The 13,763-nt window shown below is 51.5% G+C and overlaps 1 protein-coding gene and 2 non-coding genes across 7 annotated transcripts in view; all 3 read left to right on the top strand.

The window, feature by feature from the left end:
• The first annotated feature begins 3,847 nt into the window (after positions 1 to 3,847).
• Positions 3,848 to 13,763, top strand: part of LOC141078126 (uncharacterized) — a 129,788-nt gene continuing 119,872 nt past the window's right edge. For 2 of the 5 annotated variants that reach the window (XR_012227661.1, XR_012227660.1), the window contains exon 1: positions 4,045 to 4,183. The gene's annotated coding sequence lies outside the window, so the exon portion shown is untranslated. Of the gene's footprint in view, positions 4,184 to 13,763 lie in introns of all 5 variants that reach the window. The other 3 variants (XM_073564964.1, XM_073564963.1, XR_012227658.1) reach the window with 2 other exon arrangements.
• TRNAL-CAG (transfer RNA leucine (anticodon CAG)) lies at positions 5,532 to 5,614 on the top strand. Its single transcript has one exon. It is a non-coding gene; the product is annotated as a tRNA-Leu (tRNA).
• Positions 11,333 to 11,415, top strand: TRNAL-CAG (transfer RNA leucine (anticodon CAG)). The gene has a single exon. It is a non-coding gene; the product is annotated as a tRNA-Leu (tRNA).

The following is a 13,763-nucleotide window of genomic DNA, read 5'->3' as shown; positions in this document are numbered from 1 at the left end:
CGATACTCTTCCCTGTTAGGCCATTTTTGTGCAGTGCAATGATGACTGCACGTGTTTCTTTAGAGATAACCATGGTTAACAGAAGAGAAACAATGATGCCAAGCACCAGCCTCCTTTTAAAGTGTCCAGTGGTGTCATTCTTACTTAATCATGACAGATTGATCTCCAGCCCTGTCTTCATCAACACCCACACCTGTGTTAATGGAGCAATCACTGAAACGATGTTAGCTGGTCCTTTTAAGGCAGGGCTGCAATGATGTTGAAATGTATTTTGGGGCATAAAGTTAATTTTCTAGGCAAATATTGACTTTGCAAGTAATTGCTGTTAAGCTGATCACTCTTTATAACATTCTGGAGTATATGCAAATTGCCATTAGAAAAAATGAAGCAGTAGACTTTGTAAAAATTATTGTGTCATTCTCAAAATTTTTAGCCATGGCTGTACAGACCAAAGTTTGGACACACCTTCTCATTCAAAGAGTTTGCTTTATTTTCATGACTATGAAAATTGTAGATTCACTCTGAAGGCATCAAAGCTATGAATTAACACATGTGGAATTATATAATTAACAAAAAAGTGTGAAACAACTGAAAATGTGTCTTATATTCTAGGTTCTTCAAAGTAGCCACCTTTTGCTTTGATTACTGCTTTGCACACTCTTGGCATTCTATAGATGAGCTTCAAGAGGTAGTCACTGGAAATGGTCTTCCAACAGTCTTGAAGGAGTTCCCAGAGATGCTTAGCACTTGTTGGCCCTTTGGCCTTCACTCTGCGGTCCAGCTCACCCCAAACCATCTCGATTGGGTTCAGGTCTGGTGACTGTGGAGGCCAGGTCATCTGGCGTAGCACCCGATCACTCTCCTTCTTGGTCAAATAGCCCTTACACAGCCTGGAGGTGTGTTTGAGGTCATTGTCCTGTTGAAAAATAAATGATGGTCCAGCTAAACACAAACCGGATGGAATAGCATGCCGCTGCAAGATGCTGTGGTGGCCATGCTGGTTCAGTATGCCTTCAATTTTGAATAAATCCCCAACAGTGTCACCAGTAAAGCACCCCCACACCATCACACCTCCTCCTCCATGCTTCACGGTGGGAACCAGGTATGTAGAGTCCATCCGTTCACCTTTTCTGCGTCGCACAAAGACAAGGTGGTTGGAACCAAAGATCTCAAATTTGGACTCATCAGACCAAAGCACAGATTTCCACTGGTCTAATGTCCATTCCTTGAGTTCTTTAGCCCAAACAAGTCTTCTGCTTGTTGCCTGTCCTTAGCAGTGGTTTCCTAGCAGCTATTTTACCATGAAGGCCTGCTGCACAAAGTCTCCTCTTAGCAGTTGTTGTAGAGATGTGTCTGCTGCTAGAACTCTGTGTGGCATTGACCTGGTCTCTGATCTGAGCTGCTGTTAACCTGCGATTTCTGAGGCTGGTGACTCGGATGAACTTATCCTCCGCAGCAGAGGTGACTCTTGGTCTTCCTTTCCTGGAGCGGTCCTCATGTGAGCCAGTTTCTTTGTAGCGCTTGATGGTTTTTGCCACTGCACGTGGGGACACTTTCAAAGTTTTCCCAATTTTTCGGACTGACTGACCTTCATTTCTTAAAGTAATAATGGCCACTCGTTTTTCTTTACTCAGCTGCTTTTTTCTTACCATAATACAAATTCTAATAGTCTATTCAGTAGGACTATCAGCTGTGTATCCACCAGACCTCTGCACAACTGATGGTCCCAACCCCATTTATAAGGCAAGAAATCCCACTTATTAAACCATAGTCATGAAAATAAAGAATACGCTTTGATTGAGGTGTGTCCAAACCTTTGGTCTGTAGTGTGTGTGTGTGTGTGTGTGTATATATATATATATATATATACACACACACACATACACACTATGACTTATCTCGGCTAAGACAAAGCCTAGATCCTCAGGCTACATCCACATCATGGGCGTAGCCAGGATCAAACCTGGGGGGGGGGGCAGAACCTCATACTGCACACCCCTACACTTGAAAATAAAGCCTGCACCTTAAGAAGATGTGGTGGTGAATGCAGTCTATTTATTCCAACTATCAGTTGATGTTACTGAAGATGAGCAATGCCTGTCCTGGGCGTCCTTTTGGGCAGCTATGAGGTGGACCTGACTGGTGCTAAAAAAAAGGAGTGTTAGTCTGTGTGCTATCCGGCTTTCATTCTTTTTGGTACAGATATGATATGGATAGACAGATATATAAATAAAAGCAGATTAGAAATCTGCTCTGATATTGAAAACATTATCTATGAGCTCAAAAACCTTTCAGGTGATGCAGTTTTTAAAAAGCTGATCGGCTTTTGCAACTGAAAAACGTATCCTCAAAAAACGCAGCAAAAACGCTGTGTGTGAATGTAGCCTTAGATCAGGAATAGAACAGCCATTTATAGGACATTTCATAACTTTCCCAAATTCCTATGAAAAAATATTCAGCACATCCTGCATTGAACTACTGTACCCAATTTATTATATATTTTAGAAGTCGGAATCGGTCCATTTTATACCAACTCCGACTCCACCAAAATGAGCTCCGACTCCACAGCCCTACATACTAAGGTTGTGTTTTATCTCCCGTCCACCACACTCCAGCTCCGGCTCCGCCCCCCAAGCACCATCCTCTGCTCCCCCCCCATGCTCAGCCTCTGCTCCCCCCCCATGCTCAGCCTCTGCTCCCCCCCCCATGCTCAGCCTCTGCTCCCCCCCATGCTCAGCCTCTGCTCCCCCCCCATGCTCAGCCTCTGCTCCCCCCCCCATGCTCAGCCTCTGCTCCCCCCCCATGCTCAGCCTCTGCTGCTCCCCCCATGCTCAGCCTCTGCTCCCCCCCCATGCTCAGCCTCTGCTCCCCTCCATGCTCAGCCTCTGCTCCCCCCCCCATGCTCAGCCTCTGCTCCCCCCCCATGCTCAGCCTCTGCTCCCCCCCCATGCTCAGCCTCTGCTCCCCCCCATGCTCAGCCTCTGTTCCCCCCCATGCTCAGCCTCTGCTCCCCCCCCCATGCTCAGCCTCTGCTCCCCCCCCATGCTCAGCCTCTGCTCCCCCCCCCATGCTCAGCCTCTGCTCCCCCCCCCCATGCTCAGCCTCTGCTCCCCCCCCATGCTCAGCCTCTGCTCCCCCCCATGCTCAGCCTCTGCTCCCCCCCCCCATGCTCAGCCTCTGCTCCCCCCCCATGCTCAGCCTCTGCTCCCCCCCATGCTCAGCCTCTGCTCCCCCCCATGCTCAGCCTCTGCTCCCCCCCCATGCTCAGCCTCTGCTCCCCCCCATGCTCAGCCTCTGCTCCCCCCCCCCATGCTCAGCCTCTGCTCCCCCCCCCCATGCTCAGCCTCTGCCCCTCCATGCTCAGCCTCTGCTCCTCCCCATGCTCAGCCTCTGCTCCCCCCCCCCCCATGCTCAGCCTCTGCTCCCCCCCCATGCTCAGCCTCTGCTCCCCCCCATGCTCAGCCTCTGCTCCCCCCCCATGCTCAGCCTCTGCTCCCCCCCATGCTCAGCCTCTGCTCCCCCCCCCCATGCTCAGCCTCTGCTCCCCCCCCCCATGCTCAGCCTCTGCCCCTCCATGCTCAGCCTCTGCTCTCCCCCCATGCTCAGCCTCTGCTCCCCCCCCCCCCATGCTCAGCCTCTGCTCCCCCCCCATGCTCAGCCTCTGCTCCCCCCCCCATGCTCAGCCTCTGCTCCCCCCCCCATGCTCAGCCTCTGCTCCCCCCCCCATGCTCAGCCTCTGCTCCCCCCCCCCATGCTCAGCCTCTGCTCCCCCCACTCTCTCCCCCCACACACCGTCTCCCTTCTGTCCTCTGCGGGGTGTCGCCGCTCCCTCCTCCGCGCTCTTCCCCGCTGACAGCTCCGCTCCTCTGCTGCGCTCTCTCCACAGCAAACATTACGACACCACCGTCGCCTCCTCCATGACTCAGTCCGGCCTCCCACGTCTCCTCACCACACGTCACTTCCCCGCCCGGCCGCCATTTTAGTTCCTGTGGTGGCGGAGCACAGGCGGAAGTGCCGCCATCTGTAGCAGCGGCTGCGGTCCTCCTCACCGTGTCTCCGCCGAGTCAGGAGGTTTTCGTGAGGGGGAGATCTCGGCGGCCTGATACCATAATGCCGTCCACCCCGCTCCGTGTGGCCGTGGTGTGCTCCAGAACCGCAGCATGGAGGCGCACAATCTCCTCAGGTAATGGCGGAGCCCCTTCTTCTTCAGTCTGTGCGCGTAGTTCGGGGCCGTGTGAGGCCGGTGATGTCTCTAGGCCTCTGTGTGTGATGGAGGACCCTGGGAGCGGCCATACCTTCTTACACACACCTCCATGGTGGCCTTTTCCCCCTCAGATGTAGGAAAATTACACATTTGTAACTGAATGTGTTAGAAACTTTTTTTGGGTGGGAAACTTGCGCCATATAGCAACTCTCCGGCCATTTTTTTAAAATTCTTTTATATGACTGGGAAAGGATTAAAAGCATAACAGTAGTGGCCTTTTCAGTTACCGGGGCCGACTAGGCCTCACATGGGTTCTGGTCGGGTCGTCATCAGTCCAGTCTGGGCAGGTGGTGTGTGTGTATATATATATATAATTTAGTTTTCACCCCCCCAGTCTCTTCGCCAGTTTTAAGCTTCAGGGGCCTGAAGGTCCTGGAAACCCTTTTATTTCGAGTGATTTCTGGCCGAAGCAAACTTAGGTTTGTTTGTGTCTGGTGGAAACTGATTGCCTTCACTCTGTTTTTTTTTCTGTTTTTGGAGTAAAAAAAAAAAATATATATATTAGGTTCTTTTCACACCAGGACGTGTACACTGAATATATTCTATAGGGTATAACAGGCACCCGTCTGCCGAGAGAACGTCCTTCTCAAATCCATCTGACCACTGTACATCCAAAAAAACTTACCAGCTGATTCATCAGTTTACATTTTTTTTTTTTTTTTTAAGCCAAAAAATGTCTCTTGATGTTTTTACAGCCTCTCTGTTAACTTTGTGAAAAGTTGAATAAAATGCCTTTATCTACGATCATCTGATGTCTTGTTACAAAGAAATTAGACAGGGACAGAGTTTAGAATATTGGAATATTACAATTTTTTCTCATGTAGGGTGACCAGCCAATGTTACTGGGCACAGTGAGGCTACATGAAAGCTCCACATGTCCACTGTTAACTCCTGGTGGATTGTTTTATTAGTAATCTGTTCATTGTGGTATAAGTTGTATGCACAACTTTTTGTGTTTTTTGTGTTGTATTTGAATTCAAATGGAATTTGAATTCAGGGGGTCAGAGCCTGGCTGTCCATGGATAAAAGTGGTCCTTGTGGTGCAGGCTTGAGGGTGCACAAATGCCCAACAGAGCACCACACAGCCCCAAGAACTGCTCCCTCACCTCAGTCTGGTAATTAGCTTTCAAATGACATCCCAATGTCCCCTCTGGCTTTGCCAGAAGTCCCACCAGGGGCCCCAATGTCTGATTTGGACAGCAGATCTGTACTGAAGTCCCTGGTGGTGCAAACTCTTGTGTCACCAGGGAGCATGTCAGTGTCAGCAGTCAGGATGGCCTAGTGGTCTAAGGCACTGTGTTCAGGTTGCAGTCTCCCGTGGAGGCGTGGGTTCGAATCCCACTCCTGACAGCAGCAGTACTGGTCCCTGGAGGTGCAAGCTGTTGTGCACCAGGGAGCGTGTTAAGCGTCTGCAGTCACCACATGTGGAGGCGTGGGTTCAAATCCCACTCCTTGACAGCAGCAGTACTGGTCCCTGGAGGTGCAAGCTGTTGTGCACCAGGGAGCGTGTTCAGCGTCTGCAGTCACCACGTGGAGGCGTGGGTTCGAATCCCACTCCTGACAGCGACAGTTTTTTTTTTTTTTTTTAAGAAAAGAAAATAAACCTAGTGGCAGCATGTGTAATAACAGTCTCCAGGTCTTATAGCCTAATGTATACACCATAAATATTTATATGTGTGTCTATACAGTTGGTGTATATATGTGTGAGTATATTTTTTAGCCTTAAAGTTTTGATTCTCCATCCTCATTTCTTTCTTTTCCAAATCAAAAAAACACTCGTGTGAGAGCAATCTGCATCCAAAAAAACTTAGGGATAGGGACAATTTAGTGAGTACGTCGGGCTCCCTTAAAAGGTCAATTCACCCAACGAACAAAGGTGCTGCTTGCTCGTCGGGTGAGATGGGCAGCACGATTATTATCATCTAACACGCTTTCCTAGGATAATCTGCCAACACAAATCTCTTCTTGAATGGACAATCGTTTCTTAAATGACAATTTATGCTGATAAAAAAACCCAAAAGCTCTAAATTAGGAAGGAGGCTGGAGGGGGGGGCGTCAGGGACTGGAGGGGGGAGACAGAGGCTGGAGGAGGAAGTGTGGTGGTGTAGAGCGGGTTGCGGGAGGCTGTGTGGTGCTGTAGAGCGGGTTGCGGGAGGCTGTGTGGTGGTGTAGAGGCCTACAGGGCCACACAGCCCCCTGGTGTGACTTCCCGAGTGCCATGACAGCTGACTGTATATACATGTTTACACATACATGTATGTACATGTGCCATGACCGCTCCTTAGACCATACATACATGGATTGTCACTTACCCAAACCGAGGATGAAGAGGCTTAGCTGCTCCACATGATGATGGTGGCCGGAGAGCTGTGTTCCTCCATAGCGATGTCGTCCATTAGGCAAACTTGGTGTCCTTGTCCCGCCAGTTCTTGAGCCAGTTTAGTGTCCACGATGCCTTGTTACCTATTGGAAAAAAAAGGGAAAAGGAAATTATTGAATTTTGACATAGAATAAAAATTAAGTCCTATGAATTGTACTGGTACATTAACCCCTTTTTCTACGAGCGTATATTGCCAGCAGACACACAGAGAGCGGGCGACTGCCCCAAGTGTTACCTACTGAGAGACAGAGAAATAAAAAAACAATAATTAATAAGGGAAATATTGCATTCATAATTAGTGTTCACAGCAGAGTGACAACACAGCCCCCCTAACCCTCCCCTACCCCACAGGGAACGCCTGTACCCCGCCATGCCCCCCACAGCTGTGCCCATACACTGTCCTCACCTCCCCCTGCAGGGACCACCTGTCTCCCACGCAGTGCCCCCCACAGCTGACCCCAAACACTCTGCAGGGACCCCCTGTCTCCCACGCAGTGCCCCCCACAGCTGACCCCATACACTCTGCAGGGACCCCCTGTCTCCCCCGTAGTGCCCCCCACAGCTGACCCCATACACTCTGCAGGGACCCCCTGTCTACCCGCAGTGCCCCCCACAGCTGACCCCATACACTCTGCAGGGACCCCCTGCCTCCCCCCACAGCTGACCCCATACAGGCATACAGTTACCGGCCGGCAGCTCCAAGGTTCAAATCTGGCGCTCAGGTGACGTCATTGTTGCTGCAGTTAGACCGAGAAAGCAGGGGGTGGGCTCGGAGCCACGTGACACAGAGCCCGGCCGCCCATCCCCCAGCCTCACTGTACTGCAAGCCAGGGAGAGACTGTTTGTGTGCTGCACGGCGCTGACTCCGCCCCCCCGAGCCAGGGGATGAGTCACAGGCAGCTCAGCGTGTCACACGACTCCTCCCTCTTCCACCTTCTATGCAGGCCGGATCTTGGTTCCCATAGCACAGTGACCCTGCCCACCGGCCAGTCACTGCCGCCCCTCCCCCACCACTAAGCGATCTTACACAGCAGCACAGAGTCGGGGAGGAGATGGGAGATGACCCCGCACCACACAGCGGAGCACTATGAGCCCTGGGGGTGCAGCGCTGACCCCGCCCACGCCGCACCACACAGCGCTATAAGCCCTGGGGGCGCAGCGCTGACCCCACCCACCCCGCACCACACAGCGGAGCACTATGAGCCCTGGGGGCGCAGCGCTGACCCTGCCCACCCCGCACCACACAGCGCAGCACTATGAGCCCTCGGGGCAGTCTCCCGTAGAGGCGTGGGTTCGAATCCCACTCCTGACAGCAGCAGTACTGGTCCCTGGAGGTGCAAGCTGTTGTGCACCAGGGAGCGTGTTCAGCGTCTGCAGTCACCACGTGGAGGCGTGGGTTCGAATCCCACTCCACACAGCGCAGCACTATGAGCCCTCGGGGCGCAGCCAGGGGTGGGATTCAGCGGGTTCTCCCCGGTTCGGTGGAACCGGTTGTTAAAGCTATTGCTCTCATTTTTGGCACCATTAGCCGGCTCTCACTTTTGAAAATGAGATTTCAAATTTTGAGGTCTGCGGCAGATTCTTTCCGGCGTCCATGCTCCCGGAGGCCACTGCAACATGGCGGCGGCCAGCAAGGGAAGTGCGGGGGCCTCCGGGCTGCGAAGAAATCGCGGCGGAGCCGCCGTCCCTGTACCGGAGCACAGCCCGCTGCCACCACCACAGAGCCCACCTGCCCCTGCCCCAGCACAGCTGCCCCTGCCTCAGCGCTGCTGCTGCCCCTGCCTCAGCGCTGCTGCTGCCCCTGCCTCAGCGCTGCTGCTGCCCCTGCCTCAGCGCTGCTGCTGCCCCTGCCTCAGCGCTGCTGCTGCCCCTGCCTCAGCGCTGCTGCTGCCCCTGCCTCAGCGCTGCTGCTGCCCCTGCCTCAGCGCTGATGCTGCCCCTGCCTCAGCGCAGCTGCCCCAGCACAACCAACCTGCCCTAGCACAGAGCCGCCACCGCACGAGCCTGGACCACTGAATGACCCCTGTGACTACTTCACCTGTGCCAGATCCCTTCCCAGGTAAGCTGAATTCGGACTGTAAGACGGACCCCCATTTGACACATTATTTTTTTTCCCCCTATTTTCCTACTGAAAATTGGGGTGTTCTTATGGTCCGTTGCATCTTATAGTCCGAAAAATACGGTAATTTATCCTGAGATTACAGAGTCTGCAACTTTTCTATCTAGCCAGTTAGAAGTGACTCATTGTAACACTTAGGGTACCGTTACACCTAGCGATGCACCAGCGATCCCGACTAGCGATATGACGCGGTCAGGATCGCTGGTGCATCGCTAGGTGGTCGCTAGTGAGCTGCTACACAGGCAGATCTCACCAGCGACATTGCTGGGGACGGGGATCGCTACTTACCTGTCAGACGCGGCGATCCTGCGTCCTCCCGCCCTGGGCGCCACAGGAAGCCCAGCAGGAAGTGGCCGACGAGGAATGGACCAGGAGCTTCTCGCGCGATCAGTGATAACCAGCGGGGGAGCCGGTCGGAGGTAAGTATCACATGCAGGGATATCGCTAGCAATATCGCTGCAACGTCACAAAATCGGTGACTTTACAGCAATATAGAATCATAGAATCGTAGAGTTGGAAGGGACCTCCTGGGCCATCTGGTCCAACCCCCTGCTCAAAGCAGGATTCGCTAAATCATCCCAGTCAGATGTCTGTCCAGCCTCTGTTTGAAGACTTCCATTGAAGGAGAACTCACCACTTCTCGTGGCAGCCTGTTCCACTCATTGATCACTCTAACTGTCAAAAAGTTTTTTCTAATATCTAATCTGTGTCTCTTCCCATTCAGTTTCATCCCATTGCTTCTAGTCTTTCCTTGTGCAAATGAGAATAAAGTTGATCCTTCTACAATGTGACAGCCCTTTAGATATTTGTAGACAGCTATTAAGTCTCCTCTCAGTCTTCTCTTTTGCAAACTAAACATTCCCAAATCCTGCAACCTTTCCTCATAAGACAGGGTTTGCAGACCGGTCACCATTCTGGTCGCTCTTTTCTGAACTTGCTCCAGTTTGTTGATGTCTTTTTTAAAATGTGGTGCCCAAAACTGGACACAATATTCCAGATGAGGTCTGACCAAAGAGGAGTAGAGGGAAATAATGACTTCACGTGATCTAGACTGTATGCTTCTGTTAATACATCCTAGAATTGCATTTGCCTTTTTTGCTGCTGCATCACACTGTTGACTCATATTCAGTCTGTGATCTATTAGTATACCCAAGTCTTTTTCACATGTGCTGTCACTTAGCCCTATTCCTCCCATTCTATATATGCTTTTTTCATTTTTATTGCCCAGATGTAGTACTTTGCATTTCTCCCTGTTAAAAACCATTCTGTTAGTTGCTGCCCACTTCTCCAGTTTATTTAAATCTTTTTGAATCCTCTCTCTCTCTTCTCTAGTATTAGCTATCCCTCCTAGCTTTGTGTCATCAGCAAATTTAATCAGTTTACCCTCAATTCCTTCATCTAAATCGTTGATAAAGATGTTGAACAATACAGGGCCCAGGACAGAGCCCTGTGGTACCCCACTTGAGACATTCTTCCAACTGGATGTGCAGCCATTTACGACCACTCTTTGGGTCCGATCACTAAGCCAGTTATGAATCCACCTAACAGTTGCCTTGTCCATTCCATACTTAGTCATTTTTTCAATAAGGATTGTATGAGAGACTTTGTCAAATGCTTTGCTGAAGTCAAGATATACTATATCTACAGCATTTCCTTGATCCACCCAATCAGTGATACCGTCATAGAAGGAAATTAAGTTAGTCTGACATGACTTATTAGTTAGAAACCCATGCTGACTCTGTTTAATCACTTCATTCTTATCCAGGTATTGACATACATGTTGTTTAATAATTTGTTCAAAGATCTTTCCTGGTATAGAAGTCAGACTCACCGGCCTATAGTTGCCTGGGTCCACCTTCTTCCCCTTTTTGAAGATAGGAACAACATTTGCTCTTCTCCAGTCTTCTGGCACTTCTCCTGTTCTCCAAGAATTTTCAAAGATTATGGAGAGGGGTTCAAAAATATTGCTAGCGATATCGCAGTGTGTAACGGGGTCTTTACAGACAATGGCGTTTACCATCTGTCTGCAGAACTAAAGTAATGAAAAAGAAGCTGGTAATTAGCTTTCAAATGACATCCCAATGTCCCCTCTGGCTTTACCAGAGGCCCCAATGTCTGATTTGGACAGCAGATTTGAAAAGACATTTTCAGTCTGGGGCAGTCTTGGGGGTTCTCAATCCCCTTAACTACTCTGCAGAAGGGGTCAGGCAAATCAAGCTTGGCAGGAACATCATCCAGGAGGCCACCTACATACAGCAACATCACTTGTCCCCCTGCTCCAAATGGAATTTGAATTCAGGGGGTCAGAGCCTGGCTGTCCATGGATAAAAGTGGTCCTTGTGGTGCAGGCTTGAGGGTGCACAAATGCCCAACAGAGCACCACACAGCCCCAAGAACTGCTCCCTCACCTCAGTCTGGTAATTAGCTTTCAAATGACATCCCAATGTCCCCTCTGGCTTTGCCAGAAGTCCCACCAGGGGCCCCAATGTCTGATTTGGACAGCAGATCTGTACTGAAGTCCCTGGTGGTGCAAACTCTTGTGTCACCAGGGAGCATGTCAATGTCAGCAGTCAGGATGGCCTAGTGGTCTAAGGCACTGTGTTCAGGTTGCAGTCTCCCGTGGAGGCGTGGGTTCGAATCCCACTCCTGACAGCAGCAGTACTGGTCCCTGGAGGTGCAAGCTGTTGTGCACCAGGGAGCGTGTTAAGCGTCTGCAGTCACCACATGTGGAGGCGTGGGTTCAAATCCCACTCCTTGACAGCAGCAGTACTGGTCCCTGGAGGTGCAAGCTGTTGTGCACCAGGGAGCGTGTTCAGCGTCTGCAGTCACCACGTGGAGGCGTGGGTTCGAATCCCACTCCTGACAGCGACAGTTTTTTTTTTTTTTTTTAAGAAAAGAAAATAAACCTAGTGGCAGCATGTGTAATAACAGTCTCCAGGTCTTATAGCCTAATGTATACACCATAAATATTTATATGTGTGTCTATACAGTTGGTGTATATATGTGTGAGTATATTTTTTAGCCTTAAAGTTTTGATTCTCCATCCTCATTTCTTTCTTTTCCAAATCAAAAAAACACTCGTGTGAGAGCAATCTGCATCCAAAAAAACTTAGGGATAGGGACAATTTAGTGAGTACGTCGGGCTCCCTTAAAAGGTCAATTCACCCAACGAACAAAGGTGCTGCTTGCTCGTCGGGTGAGATGGGCAGCACGATTATTATCATCTAACACGCTTTCCTAGGATAATCTGCCAACACAAATCTCTTCTTGAATGGACAATCGTTTCTTAAATGACAATTTATGCTGATAAAAAAACCCAAAAGCTCTAAATTAGGAAGGAGGCTGGAGGGGGGGGCGTCAGGGACTGGAGGGGGGAGACAGAGGCTGGAGGAGGAAGTGTGGTGGTGTAGAGCGGGTTGCGGGAGGCTGTGTGGTGCTGTAGAGCGGGTTGCGGGAGGCTGTGTGGTGGTGTAGAGGCCTACAGGGCCACACAGCCCCCTGGTGTGACTTCCCGAGTGCCATGACAGCTGACTGTATATACATGTTTACACATACATGTATGTACATGTGCCATGACCGCTCCTTAGACCATACATACATGGATTGTCACTTACCCAAACCGAGGATGAAGAGGCTTAGCTGCTCCACATGATGATGGTGGCCGGAGAGCTGTGTTCCTCCATAGCGATGTCGTCCATTAGGCAAACTTGGTGTCCTTGTCCCGCCAGTTCTTGAGCCAGTTTAGTGTCCACGATGCCTTGTTACCTATTGGAAAAAAAAGGGAAAAGGAAATTATTGAATTTTGACATAGAATAAAAATTAAGTCCTATGAATTGTACTGGTACATTAACCCCTTTTTCTACGAGCGTATATTGCCAGCAGACACACAGAGAGCGGGCGACTGCCCCAAGTGTTACCTACTGAGAGACAGAGAAATAAAAAAACAATAATTAATAAGGGAAATATTGCATTCATAATTAGTGTTCACAGCAGAGTGACAACACAGCCCCCCTAACCCTCCCCTACCCCACAGGGAACGCCTGTACCCCGCCATGCCCCCCACAGCTGTGCCCATACACTGTCCTCACCTCCCCCTGCAGGGACCACCTGTCTCCCACGCAGTGCCCCCCACAGCTGACCCCAAACACTCTGCAGGGACCCCCTGTCTCCCACGCAGTGCCCCCCACAGCTGACCCCATACACTCTGCAGGGACCCCCTGTCTCCCCCGTAGTGCCCCCCACAGCTGACCCCATACACTCTGCAGGGACCCCCTGTCTACCCGCAGTGCCCCCCACAGCTGACCCCATACACTCTGCAGGGACCCCCTGCCTCCCCCCACAGCTGACCCCATACAGGCATACAGTTACCGGCCGGCAGCTCCAAGGTTCAAATCTGGCGCTCAGGTGACGTCATTGTTGCTGCAGTTAGACCGAGAAAGCAGGGGGTGGGCTCGGAGCCACGTGACACAGAGCCCGGCCGCCCATCCCCCAGCCTCACTGTACTGCAAGCCAGGGAGAGACTGTTTGTGTGCTGCACGGCGCTGACTCCGCCCCCCCGAGCCAGGGGATGAGTCACAGGCAGCTCGGCGTGTCACACGACTCCTCCCTCTTCCACCTTCTATGCAGGCCGGATCTTGGTTCCCATAGCACAGTGACCCTGCCCACCGGCCAGTCACTGCCGCCCCTCCCCCACCACTAAGCGATCTTACACAGCAGCACAGAGTCGGGGAGGAGATGGGAGATGACCCCGCACCACACAGCGGAGCACTATGAGCCCTGGGGGTGCAGCGCTGACCCCGCCCACGCCGCACCACACAGCGCTATAAGCCCTGGGGGCGCAGCGCTGACCCCACCCACCCCGCACCACACAGCGGAGCACTATGAGCCCTGGGGGCGCAGCGCTGACCCTGCCCACCCCGCACCACACAGCGCAGCACTATGAGCCCTCGGGGCAGTCTCCCGTAGAGGCGTGGGTTCGAATCCCACTCCTGACAGCAGCA

Source organism: Dendrobates tinctorius, unplaced genomic scaffold (assembly GCF_039654945.1).
Source record: "Dendrobates tinctorius isolate UK_male_01 unplaced genomic scaffold, ASM3965494v1 ptg000504l, whole genome shotgun sequence".
Classification (NCBI taxonomy): Eukaryota; Metazoa; Chordata; class Amphibia; order Anura; family Dendrobatidae; genus Dendrobates; species Dendrobates tinctorius.
This window is presented reverse-complemented; position numbering and strand designations above follow the sequence as displayed.